At 40.3% G+C, this 14,934-nt stretch overlaps 1 pseudogene; it reads left to right on the forward strand.

Moving 5' to 3' along the window:
- The first annotated feature begins 253 nt into the window (after positions 1-253).
- LOC140497743 (glia maturation factor beta pseudogene) lies at positions 254-2,314 on the forward strand (annotated as a pseudogene).
- The last annotated feature ends 12,620 nt before the right edge of the window (positions 2,315-14,934 follow it).

The following is a 14,934-nucleotide window of genomic DNA, read 5'->3' on the forward strand; positions in this document are numbered from 1 at the left end:
TTTTCATTATTTCATGTAAGTCTTTCCATGTTTTACTAAGATCACTGAGCTCATTGTTTCTTATAGTCTAGTAGTATTCCATCATGATCATATGGCACAACTGTTTCAGCCATGCCCCAAGTAATGGGCTTCCCCTCAATTTCCAGTTCTTTGCCACCACAAACAGAGCTGCTATGAATGTTTTAGAACATGGAAGTTTTTTCCCTTTTCTCCTAATAATCTTGAGAAACAGACCTAGTAGTGGTATTGCTGGTTCAAAGGGTGTAACCAGATTTACAAGTGTGGGCACAATCTATAATTTATGATTTTGGGCATAGTTCCAGATTGGTTCCCAAATCTCTCGATCTTTTTGACTGTTCCCCAAGCCTGTAAGTTGTAGAGGAGACAGCTGGCATTGGCAGAGGGAGATTCCTCATCTGTCCTAATGAAGCACAGGGCCAGTCACCATTGCCTTCCTCTCAAGAACCACATGAGTCAGCAGTAGAAAGATTCTATTGCACATTGGCCAGAAGAGGGAATTGAGGCTTAGAGACCTGAAGTCACTTGCCCAGAGTCCCATAGTTAAAAGCAAGAAGTATTAACTTAACACCTACTATGTGCCAGCACTTGAAGCAGAGGAAATAAGGCTTGGCTTTCAACCCAGGTCTCTCTGAGAGGAAACACAGCAGGTGGGCTGCACCAGCAGCCATGGAATAAGAGAGTCTCTCACCTCTTGACTGAATGTCCTAAGGCGTAGGTATGGCAGGACCCAGATAAGTGCTGTGTGAGCTGAAAAGGCAAGAAATGGCTGTGATCTGCCTTAGCAAAGTGAGGGGATCACATATCCACCTGTGAGAATATCCCAGAGCTCAGGGAGGAAGCTATAGGAGAGAAAAGGCTCAAATGGAATTCGTGCTTGAACAGGCCCTAGGAAAGGCTCTGCAGGGTTTTGGCCGGGCCAGAAGGAAAATGAGTGAATCTCTAGTGGTTTGTGATGTTGCTGAAGATCCTGTGGAGAAACTGAGAAAGTTTCGTTTTTGCAAAGAAACTAGCAATGCTGCTCTTCTAATGAAGATTGACAATATAAATGGCTGGTTGTCCTGGATGAAGAGCATGAGAGTATTTCAGCTGAGGAGCTCCCAGAATGACAACGTCGCTTCGCTGTATGTAGTTATACCTATCACCACGAGGATGGAAGAGTTTCTTACCCTCTGTGTTTTACTTTCTCTTGTCCTGTTGGGTGCAAGCCTGAACAACAGATGATGTCTGCTGGGAGTAAGAATAAGCTAGTTCAAAGAGCTCAGCTAACTAAGGTTCTTGAAATAAGAAATACTGAAGACCCAACTGAAGAATGGTTTTGGGAGAAACTTGGATTTTTCCACTAAAGTGAATGTCCTGATACTCAAGTATTTCTGTACTAACCTGACTGTACTGGAACCAGACAGAAATACCCATTTATTCCTAAGAATGCACTGCTATTTACAATCTTGTTTCCTGCAGCAAATAAAAATCTTTAGTTGTGCAAAGTGTGTACAAAGGAGGAGATCCTTCTTATAGTCATGGAAATTTTAAAAGTGTTTCCTCATATTTGTAATTGCTTAGTGGAATACTTCTGCAGGGAATTTTTGCATTCTTGTGACTATCTTCTATGACTTCTGGTTCAGAATTTGTTGCTATTTTCAGACTTCATTGGAAAGTGGACATTTTTCCTTCTTTTTGACAAATATTGGATATTAGCATTAGTCTTACTTGTCAGATATGTGAAAGACATTTAAAGGCTTGAATTGTCAGACCCAAATTTGAGCCTATAAATATGACTTTAGAGTATCATGTATTCTAAGTCTTTTTCCATTAATTCTTGAACTTATTTAGTTCACCACATTTTCATTCATAACCTCCAGTATCCATAATTATCAACCAATATTAAGTCCTATGTAGTTACAAACTTGAGTGTTTCCTGGCATCATATGAATGTTAGTCATTTTAAACCTCCTAATACTGGGCCTTTGATTCGTTAACTTTAAAATTAATCTTGAGAGTTTTACACTGCCAGTAATCCAGCTTTGGTGAAATGAATATTTTTGTAGAGGTCCACGTAAAATGTTTTGTAGCGTCTAATTCTACAATTGACATTTGTGATAAAACCAACTTCATTTCTGTAAATTCCAACCAGTTCCTTGAATTAGTGAATCCTCGGCAGTTGAAAGTGAGGATTTTGTATGTATCTGTGATTTAGATTTGTATCACAGGGAAGAAGTTTTGATCTTGAACCTTGGACATAGTCAACAAAAATAATATGTCAATAAAATTCATCTTGATGCTATAATACTTTACTTATCAGAATGGCATTCCGACCTCAACGAATACTTGAATAATTGAGGTATTCTTCCATATGTCATTAGCATAAATCCTGTCATGAAGGATATTTTAAAATGTCTATTTAACATGTTTACTTTAAAACATTTAAAAGTAGAGATTTTACAGATTTGCCCACACAGTTCCTCAATCAGTAATACGACAACCAAGTAAAATGATTCCTCTCATATCTTGGTCATTTTATTAAAAATAAGCAGCAAAAAGCCTTTTTGCAATGGATTCTATTTAATTCATAATTTCTGTCTTTCATATATATGTGCCAACCAAATTTAGAGGTAGTAAGATTTTCTGATATTACTGAATGAGAATCTTTCATGACCTAAACAATTTATCATGTGTCTTCCTTAATAGGAAAGCAGGAAATTACAGGATATAAGAAATAAGACAGATGGAAAAAAGAGAGGAGAGAGCTTTGATTTTTGTTGTTGTTAAAGAGTAGAATGGATTGCTTATTTCTTCCAGGTAAAATATTGCTTCTACAAAATTTTAAATTTTATAAACATTTATTTAAATATACAATTTTTGCTCTTTGGGCCTTTTCAGAAATGAAGTGTCACTTAAATTCATAGGCTCATAGATCTAGAGATGGAAGGGATTTTAGAGGCCATCTTGTCCAACCTCTTCATTTTATAGATGAGTATCCTGAAGCTGAGAGAAGTTCAGTGACTGACATCACACCCTGGTGCTCCAATTCTGAAATCAAGAGGGTAAAACCTCCATGCTAATATTAGTGCAGGCATATTTTGGACTAAAGAAGTAATATTCTATTGTCTCAGATCACAGCAATAAAAGGAAACAATGCTGTCAAAGCAAAATAATGCTGTGATCTTAAAATATAGGAAATTTTTGTCTTTTATACTAAGATAATTTATACTTACTGACTTACTGCCAATGAAATAATTTCTTTCATTGTTTTTCTAGTTGTGGCACTGGGTTGTGATAAGTTATCAAGATTCTTTAGCCTGATTTTTCCCTGTATGACCAATAGCATACATACATTCAAACAAAGGTGGATGTAGTAATGGGTTCAATGGAAGGGGTATGTTTTTTCTTCTATGAAATTAACTTTCATAACTGCTCATTACACCTGTGACCTTGGCCTCCTTAGCACAGTGCTTTACCAGAGACACCTGAGCTAAAATATTCTCAGACTTTGGCCAGATTCGCTTTTGTCACTTAATTATTTTATGGTCCCCTTTTCCAGAAAGAGAATGAACTCTAAAGGAACTAACAAGAGAAGAGCCATGGTCCTCATGGATTTACAGGGGAAGTTCATCAGACTTTTAAGGAACTATTATTTACCAATACTGGACAGATTATTCTCAAAATTAAAAATGAAAACATTTTTTAGCCCCAATACATTTTGGGTTTCTTTTAAAACAATTTTCATAGTACCTTCACAGGGCTGTTGAGAGGATCAAATGAGATAATATGTATGAAAAACAGGCTGTATGTAAATCTTAGGTATTATCACATGGGTATTAAATTTCTTTTGTGACAGTTAAAAAAAGACTCAAGAGACAGATCCCTTTTTTCTTTTGCTGAATTAAAATAAAAACAAAATTCAATTGGAAGAACAAAAAGTCAAGGAAGGATATTCAGTAGTATCAGATCTTAAACTGTATTATAAAGCAATAGTTACCAAATTACCTTATAAAAAGGTAGATGAGTGGAGCAGAATAAACATACAATTTGCAGCAGTATATTAGCATAATAATCTTGTATTTGTGTAAAGCCAGGTTGTGGGGACCAAAATTCATAATTTTGTAGAACCTACTGGGAAAACTGGAAAGCAGTCTGGCAGAAATTGAGCATAGGTCAACCTTCTACCATTTAGCAAGATAAAGTCAAAATAGACTGTGTTCGTCCTTTGTTTTTGAAGAAGACCATGACATCAGAGAAATGGTGACATGACTTGCACTTGATTTTATTTTGAGTGAGGGAGGGCTGTGCAGGTCACCTGCCTCATTTTCTCCTCCTGAGCCATCTGGATCCAGTGACCAGATATTCATCAGGATGACTGGAGACAGGTCAGGATGCAGTGGGAGAACCTGGCTTTTTCCAACTAAGATCTATTCAGGGACTCACTTAGAGTGAGGTAACACCCATTCGGTGAACAGGCCTCTTTAAGAAGTAGTCAGAGAACGGTTCCTTTCAAGAGCAAAAGTAAAAATAACTAAATCAAACTGGGAAGGAAAGAAATACAGTTACTATTGATGATCACTCTTAAGCCAGGAGGGTCCAGAAAACAGCCATTAAGGGGTGTCTGAACAGGGACCTACTGTTGCCCAATCTATGGTCTTCAGAGTGCACTGAAAGACAAGAAAGAAAGACAGAAAGACAGAAAGGAAGGAAGGAAGACAGACAGGAAGAAAGAAAGACAGAAAGAAAAAGAAAGAAAGAAAAAAGGAAAGAAATCTAGCCAGTAAATGCCAAGTTAACTGGGCATCCTCTGACCATCCAAATTTACGTTCCCTTGAAGAGGACACAATCTGTATATACAGAGAGATATTATGACAAAATTTTTAGAACATGGAATATATTACCTATAAGATTTATGGATAAGCACACAATTTATAAATAAACAAGAGGCAGCGCGAAGTGTGAGGCACAAAATGGATAATTTCAATTACATTAAATTAAAATTTTTGTACAAATTTTAAAAAGTAGCTAAGACCCAGAAGCAAAGCAGGAAACTGTAGACTGTTTCTCAGATAAAGGTTCATATGTCAAATACATAAAGAATTTTATCTAATCTACAAAAACTATTGATTCCCTAATTGGTAAATGGTCAAAGGATATGAACATAGTATTTTAAATAAAGAAATCAAAATGATTTATAGCCATGTGAGAAGATGCTCTAAATCACTATTGACCAGGAGACGGAAACTAGAATGATGTGGAAATACCATTGTATAAGTATCAGATTGGCTAAAATGATTGAAAAGGAAAGTAACAAGTGTTGGAGATGCTCTGGAAAAAATTAGACTCTAACTTACTCTTGGTGGAATTGTAAACTGATCCAGCCACTTAGGAGAGCAATAGGGAATTACGCCCCAAGAGTTATGAAAATGCCTCTACCCTTTGACTCAGTAATACCACTAGGAGGACTATATCCAAAGGAGACTAGGTAAAAAGGAAAAGAACCTCTGTGTTCTAAAAGATTTATAACAGTTCTCTTTGTGGCAAAGAACTGGAATTTATGGGGATGCCCACCAGGTGAGGACTGGCTGAACAAACTGTGGTATATGATCGTGATGGAAAACTGTTGTGCTAGAAGAAATGACGAGCTCAATGATGTTAGAAACAACATGAATAGACTTGCAGAAATAATGAAGAGCAAAATGAGCAGAAGGAAGAGAACATTGTATACAATAATAGTAACATTGTTTCAAGAATAACTTTGAGTGGCTAAGTCATTTTGACCATGATTAACTGCAAAAGATACATGAAGAAAGATGCTATCAGCATCCAGAGAAGAAACTGAGAAATAGAAGTATGTATAGAATGTTTTTTACATACACAAACACACACATATTTGTGTTTAATGATGGCTACCTCTAAGGTTTGGGGTGAGGAGAAGAAAGGAAGAAAAAAAAGGATAAAAATAAATTTAGATGATAATTTTATCTATCAAGAGAAACAGCAAGTTGCTCACAATAGATGTGCTGTTTCCTGGACAATCCTCTGTGTTTTTTTTTCCTATTCTACTATGATATGGGAATGGTTGTTTTATTTCTTAAGTTCAGAATAAAATGAGTAAACTAAAAAAATTTCAAAATCCAGGTACCCTATCCTTCCCTCTTTGCACAGTTTTAAGCCTAAAGTTGGGGAACATACCTTTTCCTGTTATCTGGGGGAAAATCAGAGCACTTGACTACCTCAGAATTGAAAGAGATGTCAGAGATGGCCTGCCCCAGCCTCCAGTGCCATGCGCACAAACAGACTTTGGAAATCCTCCTGAATTAGGATTCTGCAGTTTAGCAGATCCTGGCTGTCCCTTCGTCTTTCAACGAGAACAATGCATGGGGAAGCATGGAAGCAGGTTCCAAACCTGCCTCGGATATCTGCTACCTGTATGACATTGGACAGGTCACTTGATGTCCATAATGAAGTCTTCTCATCTGCAAAATGGAGAGACTGGAGTAGATTGCTGCTAAAGTGCCTTTCACGTAAAGGTAGGATCCTACAAGTGTAACCTTTCTGGGCCTCAGTTTCCTCCTCTGTAAACTAAGGGTTTTGGACCAGAAACCTCTTGAGTTCCTTTCCACCTCCATGTCTATGATCATATTAATTTTAAAACATACAGTGTTCACCTCTATGGCACCATCCAAGGCCCTCTAAATGCCTTTCTGTGGTACTTGGTTGAGTGATGTGACCCTCTCATGCTCTGACAGATGCTTCCTCAGGTTGGTGAGGCTGAGTTGGAGCAGAGACGATTTCCAAGAACCTGGGCAACTGTGGGAGAAGGGGAAGGAAATGAAAGAAAATCTCACAGCTGGGTCAAGACACCCAGAGCCAGTTCTAAGATTGCCCCCTCCTAGCTTTCAGCAGAGCACAGGCAAGCTTACCACCATGCCAGATATCTAGCTGTTTGACCTGGGGCTGATGGTGAGGATTTCCCAGGTGCATGGATGCACAGAGTGAGAGTTTTTGTTCACAGCCTCTGTGGTGTTGGCTCAGAGTGTTATCCCAGCAGGCACAGTAGTATAACCCCCCATCTGCCTCCGTGACTTGGTGGATCCTGAGGCTTCCCAAGAAGTTGCTCTCCCGTTTCTTGGCCTCATACCTCTCCTCGCTGACCCTATCCTCATGAATGACATTCTCATTGCATGAAAGATAGAGAATCTGTTCCAGATGCCCACCGGGCTTCTGGTGGTACCAGTGAATGTAAGCATACCCAAAAGGACTCACATTTACTTGGCATTCAAGAAAGGCGGTGTTACCACTTCTCTTAGTGTTGGATGGTATGTGTTGGGTCAATATGGGTTCCATACTTGCACCTACAAGAGAAAAGAATTTATCCTGAACTGCCAGATACCCAACAACTCAAAATATAAGGCTGGTCACTTTGGGCTGGACTTGGACTTTGAGAAGTGGATAGTTCAAGTTTAGGACATAAGACAAGTCAATGAAAGGGGTCTTTGAAAGGATCTTGTAAAAAGCTACTGATGAATGGTCCAAAAATTCTTTTAAAGTAGTTATTAAGTACTTTCGTCAATTATACAAAAAATAAGCACTGATCTGATGATAAGTGTATTCTTTATTTACGAAGTCCCTTGACTTTTTTTTAATGGGTTAAAGGAGTGTTTATTGCTTTTTAAATTTTTTTAAATTTATAGAATAAAACTAGCATTTCCATGACATAGTACAGTCGCTGTTTGAATGAATAAAGGAATTTGTTGGGATAGTTTGACTTCTTGTTTCTACTTAGAGAATGAAACAGAGACATCGACCTTCCAGCAAGGACAGAGGGAGCAGAAAGGGCATGGAAGTTTCTGTCTTTCTCTTTAGAGTAACTGAAACAAGGCTAATAAAATGCTTTTACCCATTCAGATGGAGGCTTGGAAATGTCTTTCAGGAAACCGTTAGTGTAGCCAGTGCTCTTATGGTAGAGGTTATGCCCCTGGTAGTACCTTTGCCAGGGTCATCCCATTGGATAACTGAACTCAGACAGTATTTCAGCCCAGGGACTCTGACTCTGAGGTCACTACATAATAATGCTGCATCTCTCAGAGGAAGAGAAGTGGTGTTGCCTTAAAAAGAAACCTCCGATTCAGTCTTTTATCCCACAGTTCAGGTTGTCTCTTAGAATGAAGCATCAAGTTTTTCTCCTTCACCGATTTTTTGACCCCCTCCACAAATCAAAACCAAATAAATGATAAGAAGAAAGAACTCACAAGTCTCAAGAAAAGCCAGGATCAGAAAGTGAATCAGTAATACTCTGGTGGTCCCCATAATGTATTGGTGGAGGGCAGAAGACATTCTTCAGAAGGGAAGTGATGCCTGTATTGGAGAAGAAGGAAATGACTCTAACCAGAAGGAAGCTAATCATAGAAAATGTCCTTTTGGCCATAGATGCACAGTCACCCACAGGGGAAGCAGATCTAGGTTAATTTATTGGTGATAGTTCATTGAATTCAATCGTTTAGGTATTTACAAGCAGCATTCTTGTTCACAGGTGCCCTTCCTTAGAAAAGAGGGTTCTTATAAAGAAAGTGAGGTGTCTTTAATAGGTCCCTAAGTTTTCAAAGAAAATTGTGAACATGGGTATAACATCTGTCTTGTAATATAGCACATCAAGAACACAATTCTGATGCATGTGGGCTGCTTGGTTTCTCATGGCATGTGGCAAGTGCTCGCATGCTCCCTCACCTCAAATTGCACACCCCACCCCTACTTTACTGTCACCTATCTCTTAAAGGTTACCAATGATATTTCTGCCATGAAATTCAAGGTTTTCCTCTCAGTCCTCCACCTCATTGCCCTCTCTTCAGGATTTAACTCTGTTGACCACTCTCTTCTTAGATATGGGGCTAAACAGAGCAAAAATGGATCAACAAGGAGTACACGACAAAAACCAAACCCTCAAAAGCCTAAATATTTAATAGGAACTTAAATAATTTGGAGAGAAGCAGTAGGAAGGGTTGCCCTGACAATCAGGGAACTAAACCTCCTGAGGCCATACTAGTGAGTTGCTCTATGCTGTGGGTGAGAATAGTAATGTGGAAGATGTCATGGATGGGGAGGGGGCGAAGAGGGACAGAGGGAAGCAGCTGCTGGGCCATCACCAAGTCCATGGGGAACAGATTCTTCCAGGCTTTGAACAACAATGAAAGCCATGGGAAAATAGGCTAAAAAATCGAGTTGAGGGCCTGGATGGCACCTCAGGGTGGCGCTGTTCCTCTAAGAAGTGCATCTTTGTTGGTACCACTAAAGCACATTCCAGTGGGAGAAGAGATTTATATCTGTGCTAAGAGACAGGGAACTTTTAGTGGTCAAGGAAGCTCGGTGGCACCGGGAAGATTCCAGGCTGGACCTGGAATCAGAAAGACTTGTGCTTGAATGTGATCTCAGACATGTCCTAGTTGGGTGACCTTGGGCAAGTCACTTAACCCTGTTTGTCTCAGTTTATTCAACTGCAAAGTGAGGACAATAGTAGGATACATCTCAGCATCATTGTGAGGAGCCAGTGATGTCTATGTAAAGTGCTTAGCACAGTGCCTGGTACATAGCAGGTAGTATATAAAAACAAAATATCATCATCATCATCATCATCATCATCATCATCATCACCATCATCATCATCATCATCATCATCACCATCATCATCATCATCATCATCATCATCACCATCATCATCATCATCATCACCATCATCATCATCACCATCATCATCATCATCGTCATCACCATCATCATCACCATCATCATCATCATCATCATCATCATCAATAGTATCACCATTGTTATTACCTCTTGGGAGATCTTCACTTTAGGAGGCTGCCTAAGGTTGTGCCTTCCTGGACACCATCTGTCCCCCGAGAAGTGCTGCATGATTGTGTAAAGGCAGCCAGCTCCTGGAATGTTTTAGAAGGGAGGCTTTAGAAGGGGAGCCGTATTACTAGACACTGACTATCGCTGTCTTAAAAATAGCAAGGCAAAGGCAGGGAACAGGAACAGGAGTCTGGACTTTGAGCAGCAAATGAGGCCCACCACACACAGTGGCTCCCATTTGATGCTCATATTATTAATGGGACAAAGCAGAGAGCTGGGGGGGACAGGCTAAGAGGTACAAAAACAGAACCATCGAGATGGATGGAAGGAACTGAGATGTGATACTTCAGAAGCTTTGACTTCATGAGTCAGAGGAAGTAAAGGAACAAGTCAAAGCAGTCTATGAACACTTCCTGCTCAGTTGTTTTCAGTCACATCTGACCCTTCCTGACTCCATTTGGGGTTTTCTTGGCCAAGGTATAGAGTGGTTTGCCATTTCCTTCTCCCAGTTCATTTTACAGATGAGTAAAATTAGGTTAAGTGACTTGCCCAGGGTCACTAGTAAGTGTCTGAGGTCAGGTCTGAATTCAGGAAGATGAGTCTTCCTGACTCCAGGCCTGACACTCTATCCACTGCAACACTAGCAGCCCCAAACATTTATTAAGCACCACTGTGTTTCAGTTGTTTTGCTCAGTTCTGGGGATCCAGAGAAGTGCCCTCTTGCTCCCCCTCCCCAAAAAACAACTGTTCCTGCTCTCAAGGAGCTCACAATGCAATGGGGGAGACCACAGGCAAACAAAGTACAAACAGCATTTGGACAGGATAAGTTATAGATATTTAATAGAGGAAAAACCTTCTCATTATTAAGTTGAAGGAGAGAGTCCCAGGTTTGGGGTACAGCTATTGAAAGTGCCTCGATCTAAGTGTGTGTGTGTGTGTGTGTGTGTGTGTGTGTGCATGCATGTATGTTTATGTGCATGTTTATGTGCATGTGCATTTGTGTGTGTGTGGGTATGTGTGTAGGTGCATTTTTGTGTTTCTATGTGAAGCATGGTAGAAGATAGAAGATGGCTGGCATGGTAGGAAGGGTCCAGCTTAGGAAGGGCTTTGAACACCAAACAGAGGATTTTCCATTTGATCCCAGAGGTGTCTGCCATGACAGGGAAACATCGCCCCCCTCACCCTGATCCCTTAGGAATTCCTAACCTTCTTCAGTAATCTAGGTATTGTCTGTACTGTACTATTGACAGGCTTTCAGGAATTCCCTCCCACTGCCAGAGCCTTTCTCTCCCCTCCACCACCTAAATTAGGTTGTTTTTCAATTTTAGGAAAGGAAGGTTGTGTGAGAGATAGAGAAGTATCCTGAAAATCAGGAGAGCCCAAGTTTGTCAAGGGTTTGACAATGTGACTCAGGGGAATTAATTGAAGTTCCCAGTGATCCAAGGATGCCTCTGAGGCTATAAGTTGAGAGACGGCTCTGGCCTCTATCGATAGAAGGAATTTCCTAACCTTGGAATTCCTGATAGAACTGAAACCACAAGTCTCATTCCCCTCTCATATTTTAGACATAGTTTTGACTTTCTTATATATGTGTTCATATTGCTTCACCTATAAAACATATGGTCATTGAAAGGAGAGATGTTTTTATTTCTTGCATCTCTCAGACCCACACAACGCCTGGAAGGCACTTTTTTCCTACTGGACCTGAGGTCATTGTTGTAGGGATCTCCCAGTGAGGAAGACCCTCAACCAATGTAAATGAGCATATTCTGAAACTTATGCTCATAGGTCATCACCTGGAACAATGAGAGGATGAGAGACTTTGCACAGAAGATGCCTAATAAATGGTTATTGATAGATGGAAACTGTGTGAGTTTTTAATTTAGAGAAATGCTTTTGAAAAGAACAGATGATCATTTTTGGAGCCTGATTTTGCACAGAGAATACTAACAGAACATTTTCTCAAGGAAGTTCCTTAATTCTTTAATGTTTCAATTACATCTGTTGTACAGAAAAGATACATCTGTTGTACAGAATTCCCATCCTTTTATCATTTTAACTTTGGCTCCTGAAATCGTTCATTTTGCTTGGATTTTCCCTCCATGAAGCACTCTTAGTGGCCCATCCGAGCCCCCAGGAGCACGGATCTGCTTCCCTCCCTGCCCCTACTTCAGGTCCTGGTCTTCTATAACAGGGCTTCTTAAACTTTTTCCACTCACAACCCTTTATTGCCTGAGAAATTTTCATGAGACCCGGGTGTACCGGTGTATACAGTATACCACTCAACCATTAATTAATAGCAATTCATGAAGAAATTTATTTTAAAACAATTCTTTGGTATACGTATGATTTCACCATTTATTAAACATGAAAGCAAATTTACCTACTCTGAGATGGATGTGCTTGCTTATTTTTACATAAAGAATTAAACCTTGATGGGATGTTTGATTCTGCAGTACATAAAGCATCTTCGCATTTTTCAGAGTTGATCAGTATTTTGATTTGATAATCATCAAGGCTGAGAATGACACTTCACATAAATATGTAATACAAAATGGCAGAAGTATACTTAGGGCCATTTCAGAAATTGTTGGAAATTCTGTCCTAATCCCAAGGGAAAATTCATTTAATGATTCTTGAGGAAACTCAAGATTTAAACCTATGTCACTTGATAACTTGGCAAATTGCTGTGTGTTCAGAACCAAGGCTGCAGTGAAGCTGAGTGATGCAACATGGGCAATTGCTGCCAGAAACACCTCAGATTCATTACGCATTTGATTTTGAATTAATTAATCCTTGCATTTTCAGGAATCTTTTACTGTTACCAAATTGCTGTTGACCCTCACATTCAGTTATGTGACCCCATATGGGGTCACAACCCACAGCTTAAGAAGCACTGATCCACAGACACATGTTCTCTTTCACAGCTGGTCACAGCATTTCTGCAGGGCTATTAGCATTTCTTTTGAAGGGAACCATAATTTGGGCTCCTTTCATCTTTCCCACAGCATTGGGCACCCTCCATGTGTATCAATACTTGTTGACTGAAAAAGATAATGAACCACCAGAAATAATGAGAAATTACATCTCAGTGTTGGAAGGCATGGCCCTGGTTACTTAGTCCAAATGTGACCCCAAAAAGCATTTGTGTTGGTTCAGAGAACTAAGGAAATAAGAGAGGATGTTAATGTTGCCTTTCTTTCTGTGTCTCTTATTTTCTCAAAAGGAATATTGGATCCAATGGCCATCTTTGGTGCATGAACCTTGGCCGGGTGACCAGACATGGAGTCAGGAATATCAGAGTAAAAAATCACTGCTCATTTGATGCTAGGAAAGCCACTTAAACACCTACTAAGTGCCAGGCAGTAGAAGCACAGGAGACAAGACTTGGCTTTCAACCCAGGTCTCTCTGACTTCCAGTCCAGTGCCCTATCTCCTGAGTCCAGCATTCTCCCAAGTACTAGCCAGTCTCCCAGTGGTGATGGGATGATGAAGACCTTTCACTCTGTGTTGTCTTTCACTCACACAGTTTCTATAGGACCCCAGAACCTTTCTTTAACTTTGGCAAAAAGAAACAAATGAACTCTGGCACTGATCTGCTCTCCTGCTCTTCAAATCCCACCACAAAAATGGGCATTTGGAGAGTTAATTTTCCCATCTCTTTGTAAGGTTTCATGCAGAGAGAACCTGGGAAGGTCATAGTTCCTGCTGCAGCTCAACTTTGTCAACCTCTGTTGCACATATATATGTGAGAGTGAACACATCCACACCCTCCCCCCACTCCTGTGTGACCTTGGACCAGTTACTTGCCCTCCATGGATCCCAGTTCCTCAGTGGTCAATCATATATTTTTAATAGATGACCTCTGACATCTCCTAAAGCCCTAAATTAGTTATGTCAACCTGTGCCTGGATAGTCATTGCCATATATAATTTGAGGGAGGGCATGTGAAAATGACCAGAGATCCCTGCCATTGACAGAATTCATGGCAGTGGGCTGCTTTGGGGTTGCAGGAAGGTTGACTCACATGCCCAGACCTGTCTCCTTTACAGGGTATCACCAGGGCCCACACTCTCATCCTCTCCTTTGGCCTCAGGTAGGAACAATGGAGCTTATAAAAGGAATCGCCCTTATGTGCCTTTGATGGACTTTCAGCCTTGAAGTGATCACATAGCTCTAAGAGAGTCGAGAGCTATTATTGGTTATAGGAAAGCACTGGGTCCTGAAGAGCCCAGAAATGTGTAGAGACAGTCCTCCAGAAAGCCACACAGTATTGTAATGAACCACAGAATCTCCCAGCAGGCCAGGCATTCAGGAGTCATCTAGTGTGTCCCATTCCTGATTACAGATCCCCTCTGGGCTGAGCCCAGTGGGTGGTTGGCCAGCCTTTTCTCGAAGACCTCTGCCTTGTGGGTGGCCCATCCCCTGAGCCTGCCCCTTCCACTCTTGGCCTGCTCTGGTGATCCTGATGCTTTGACAGACACCAAGCTGGAATCTGACTCTGCAGCTGAGTAGTAATGAACAAAGGGCTTTAAAAAACTTCAATCTTAAGGAGGATTATAATGTATTATTTATTATACGTCATAATTATCATTTATTATATTATAGGTATTATTATTTTATTGTATAATATATTTATCATTTTTTAGAATAAGAAGTAAAGACAGATATGGTGTTTTTGGTGGAATTCCTGCAGGTGATAAAGCCGTTAGAGACAACTTCAGGGAAGTTATTGGATTAGTTTTGCTTTCTTCTTATTGCTTTGAAGCAATCATTGCTTTTGGCAGTTTCTTAAAGGGAACCGTGTCTTGGGCTCCTTTCATCTTTCTCACAGTCCTGACCTCCCCTCCCCTCCCCTCCCCTCCCCTCCCCTCCTCACCTCTCCTCTCCTCTCCTCTCCTCTCCTCTCCTCTCCTCTCCTCTCCTCTCCTCTCCTCTCCTCTCCTCTCCTCTCCTCTCCTCTCCTTTTCTTTCCTCTCCTCTCCTCAGAGATCTAAGGAATTTAGACATGATATTAATGTCATGTTTCTCCTATTCTCCCCTGAGGAATATTGGATCCAAGTGCCAACTTTGGTGCATGAG

The sequence above is a fragment of the Notamacropus eugenii genome, chromosome 3, assembly GCF_028372415.1.
Source record: "Notamacropus eugenii isolate mMacEug1 chromosome 3, mMacEug1.pri_v2, whole genome shotgun sequence".
Lineage (NCBI taxonomy): Eukaryota > Metazoa > Chordata > Mammalia > Diprotodontia > Macropodidae > Notamacropus > Notamacropus eugenii.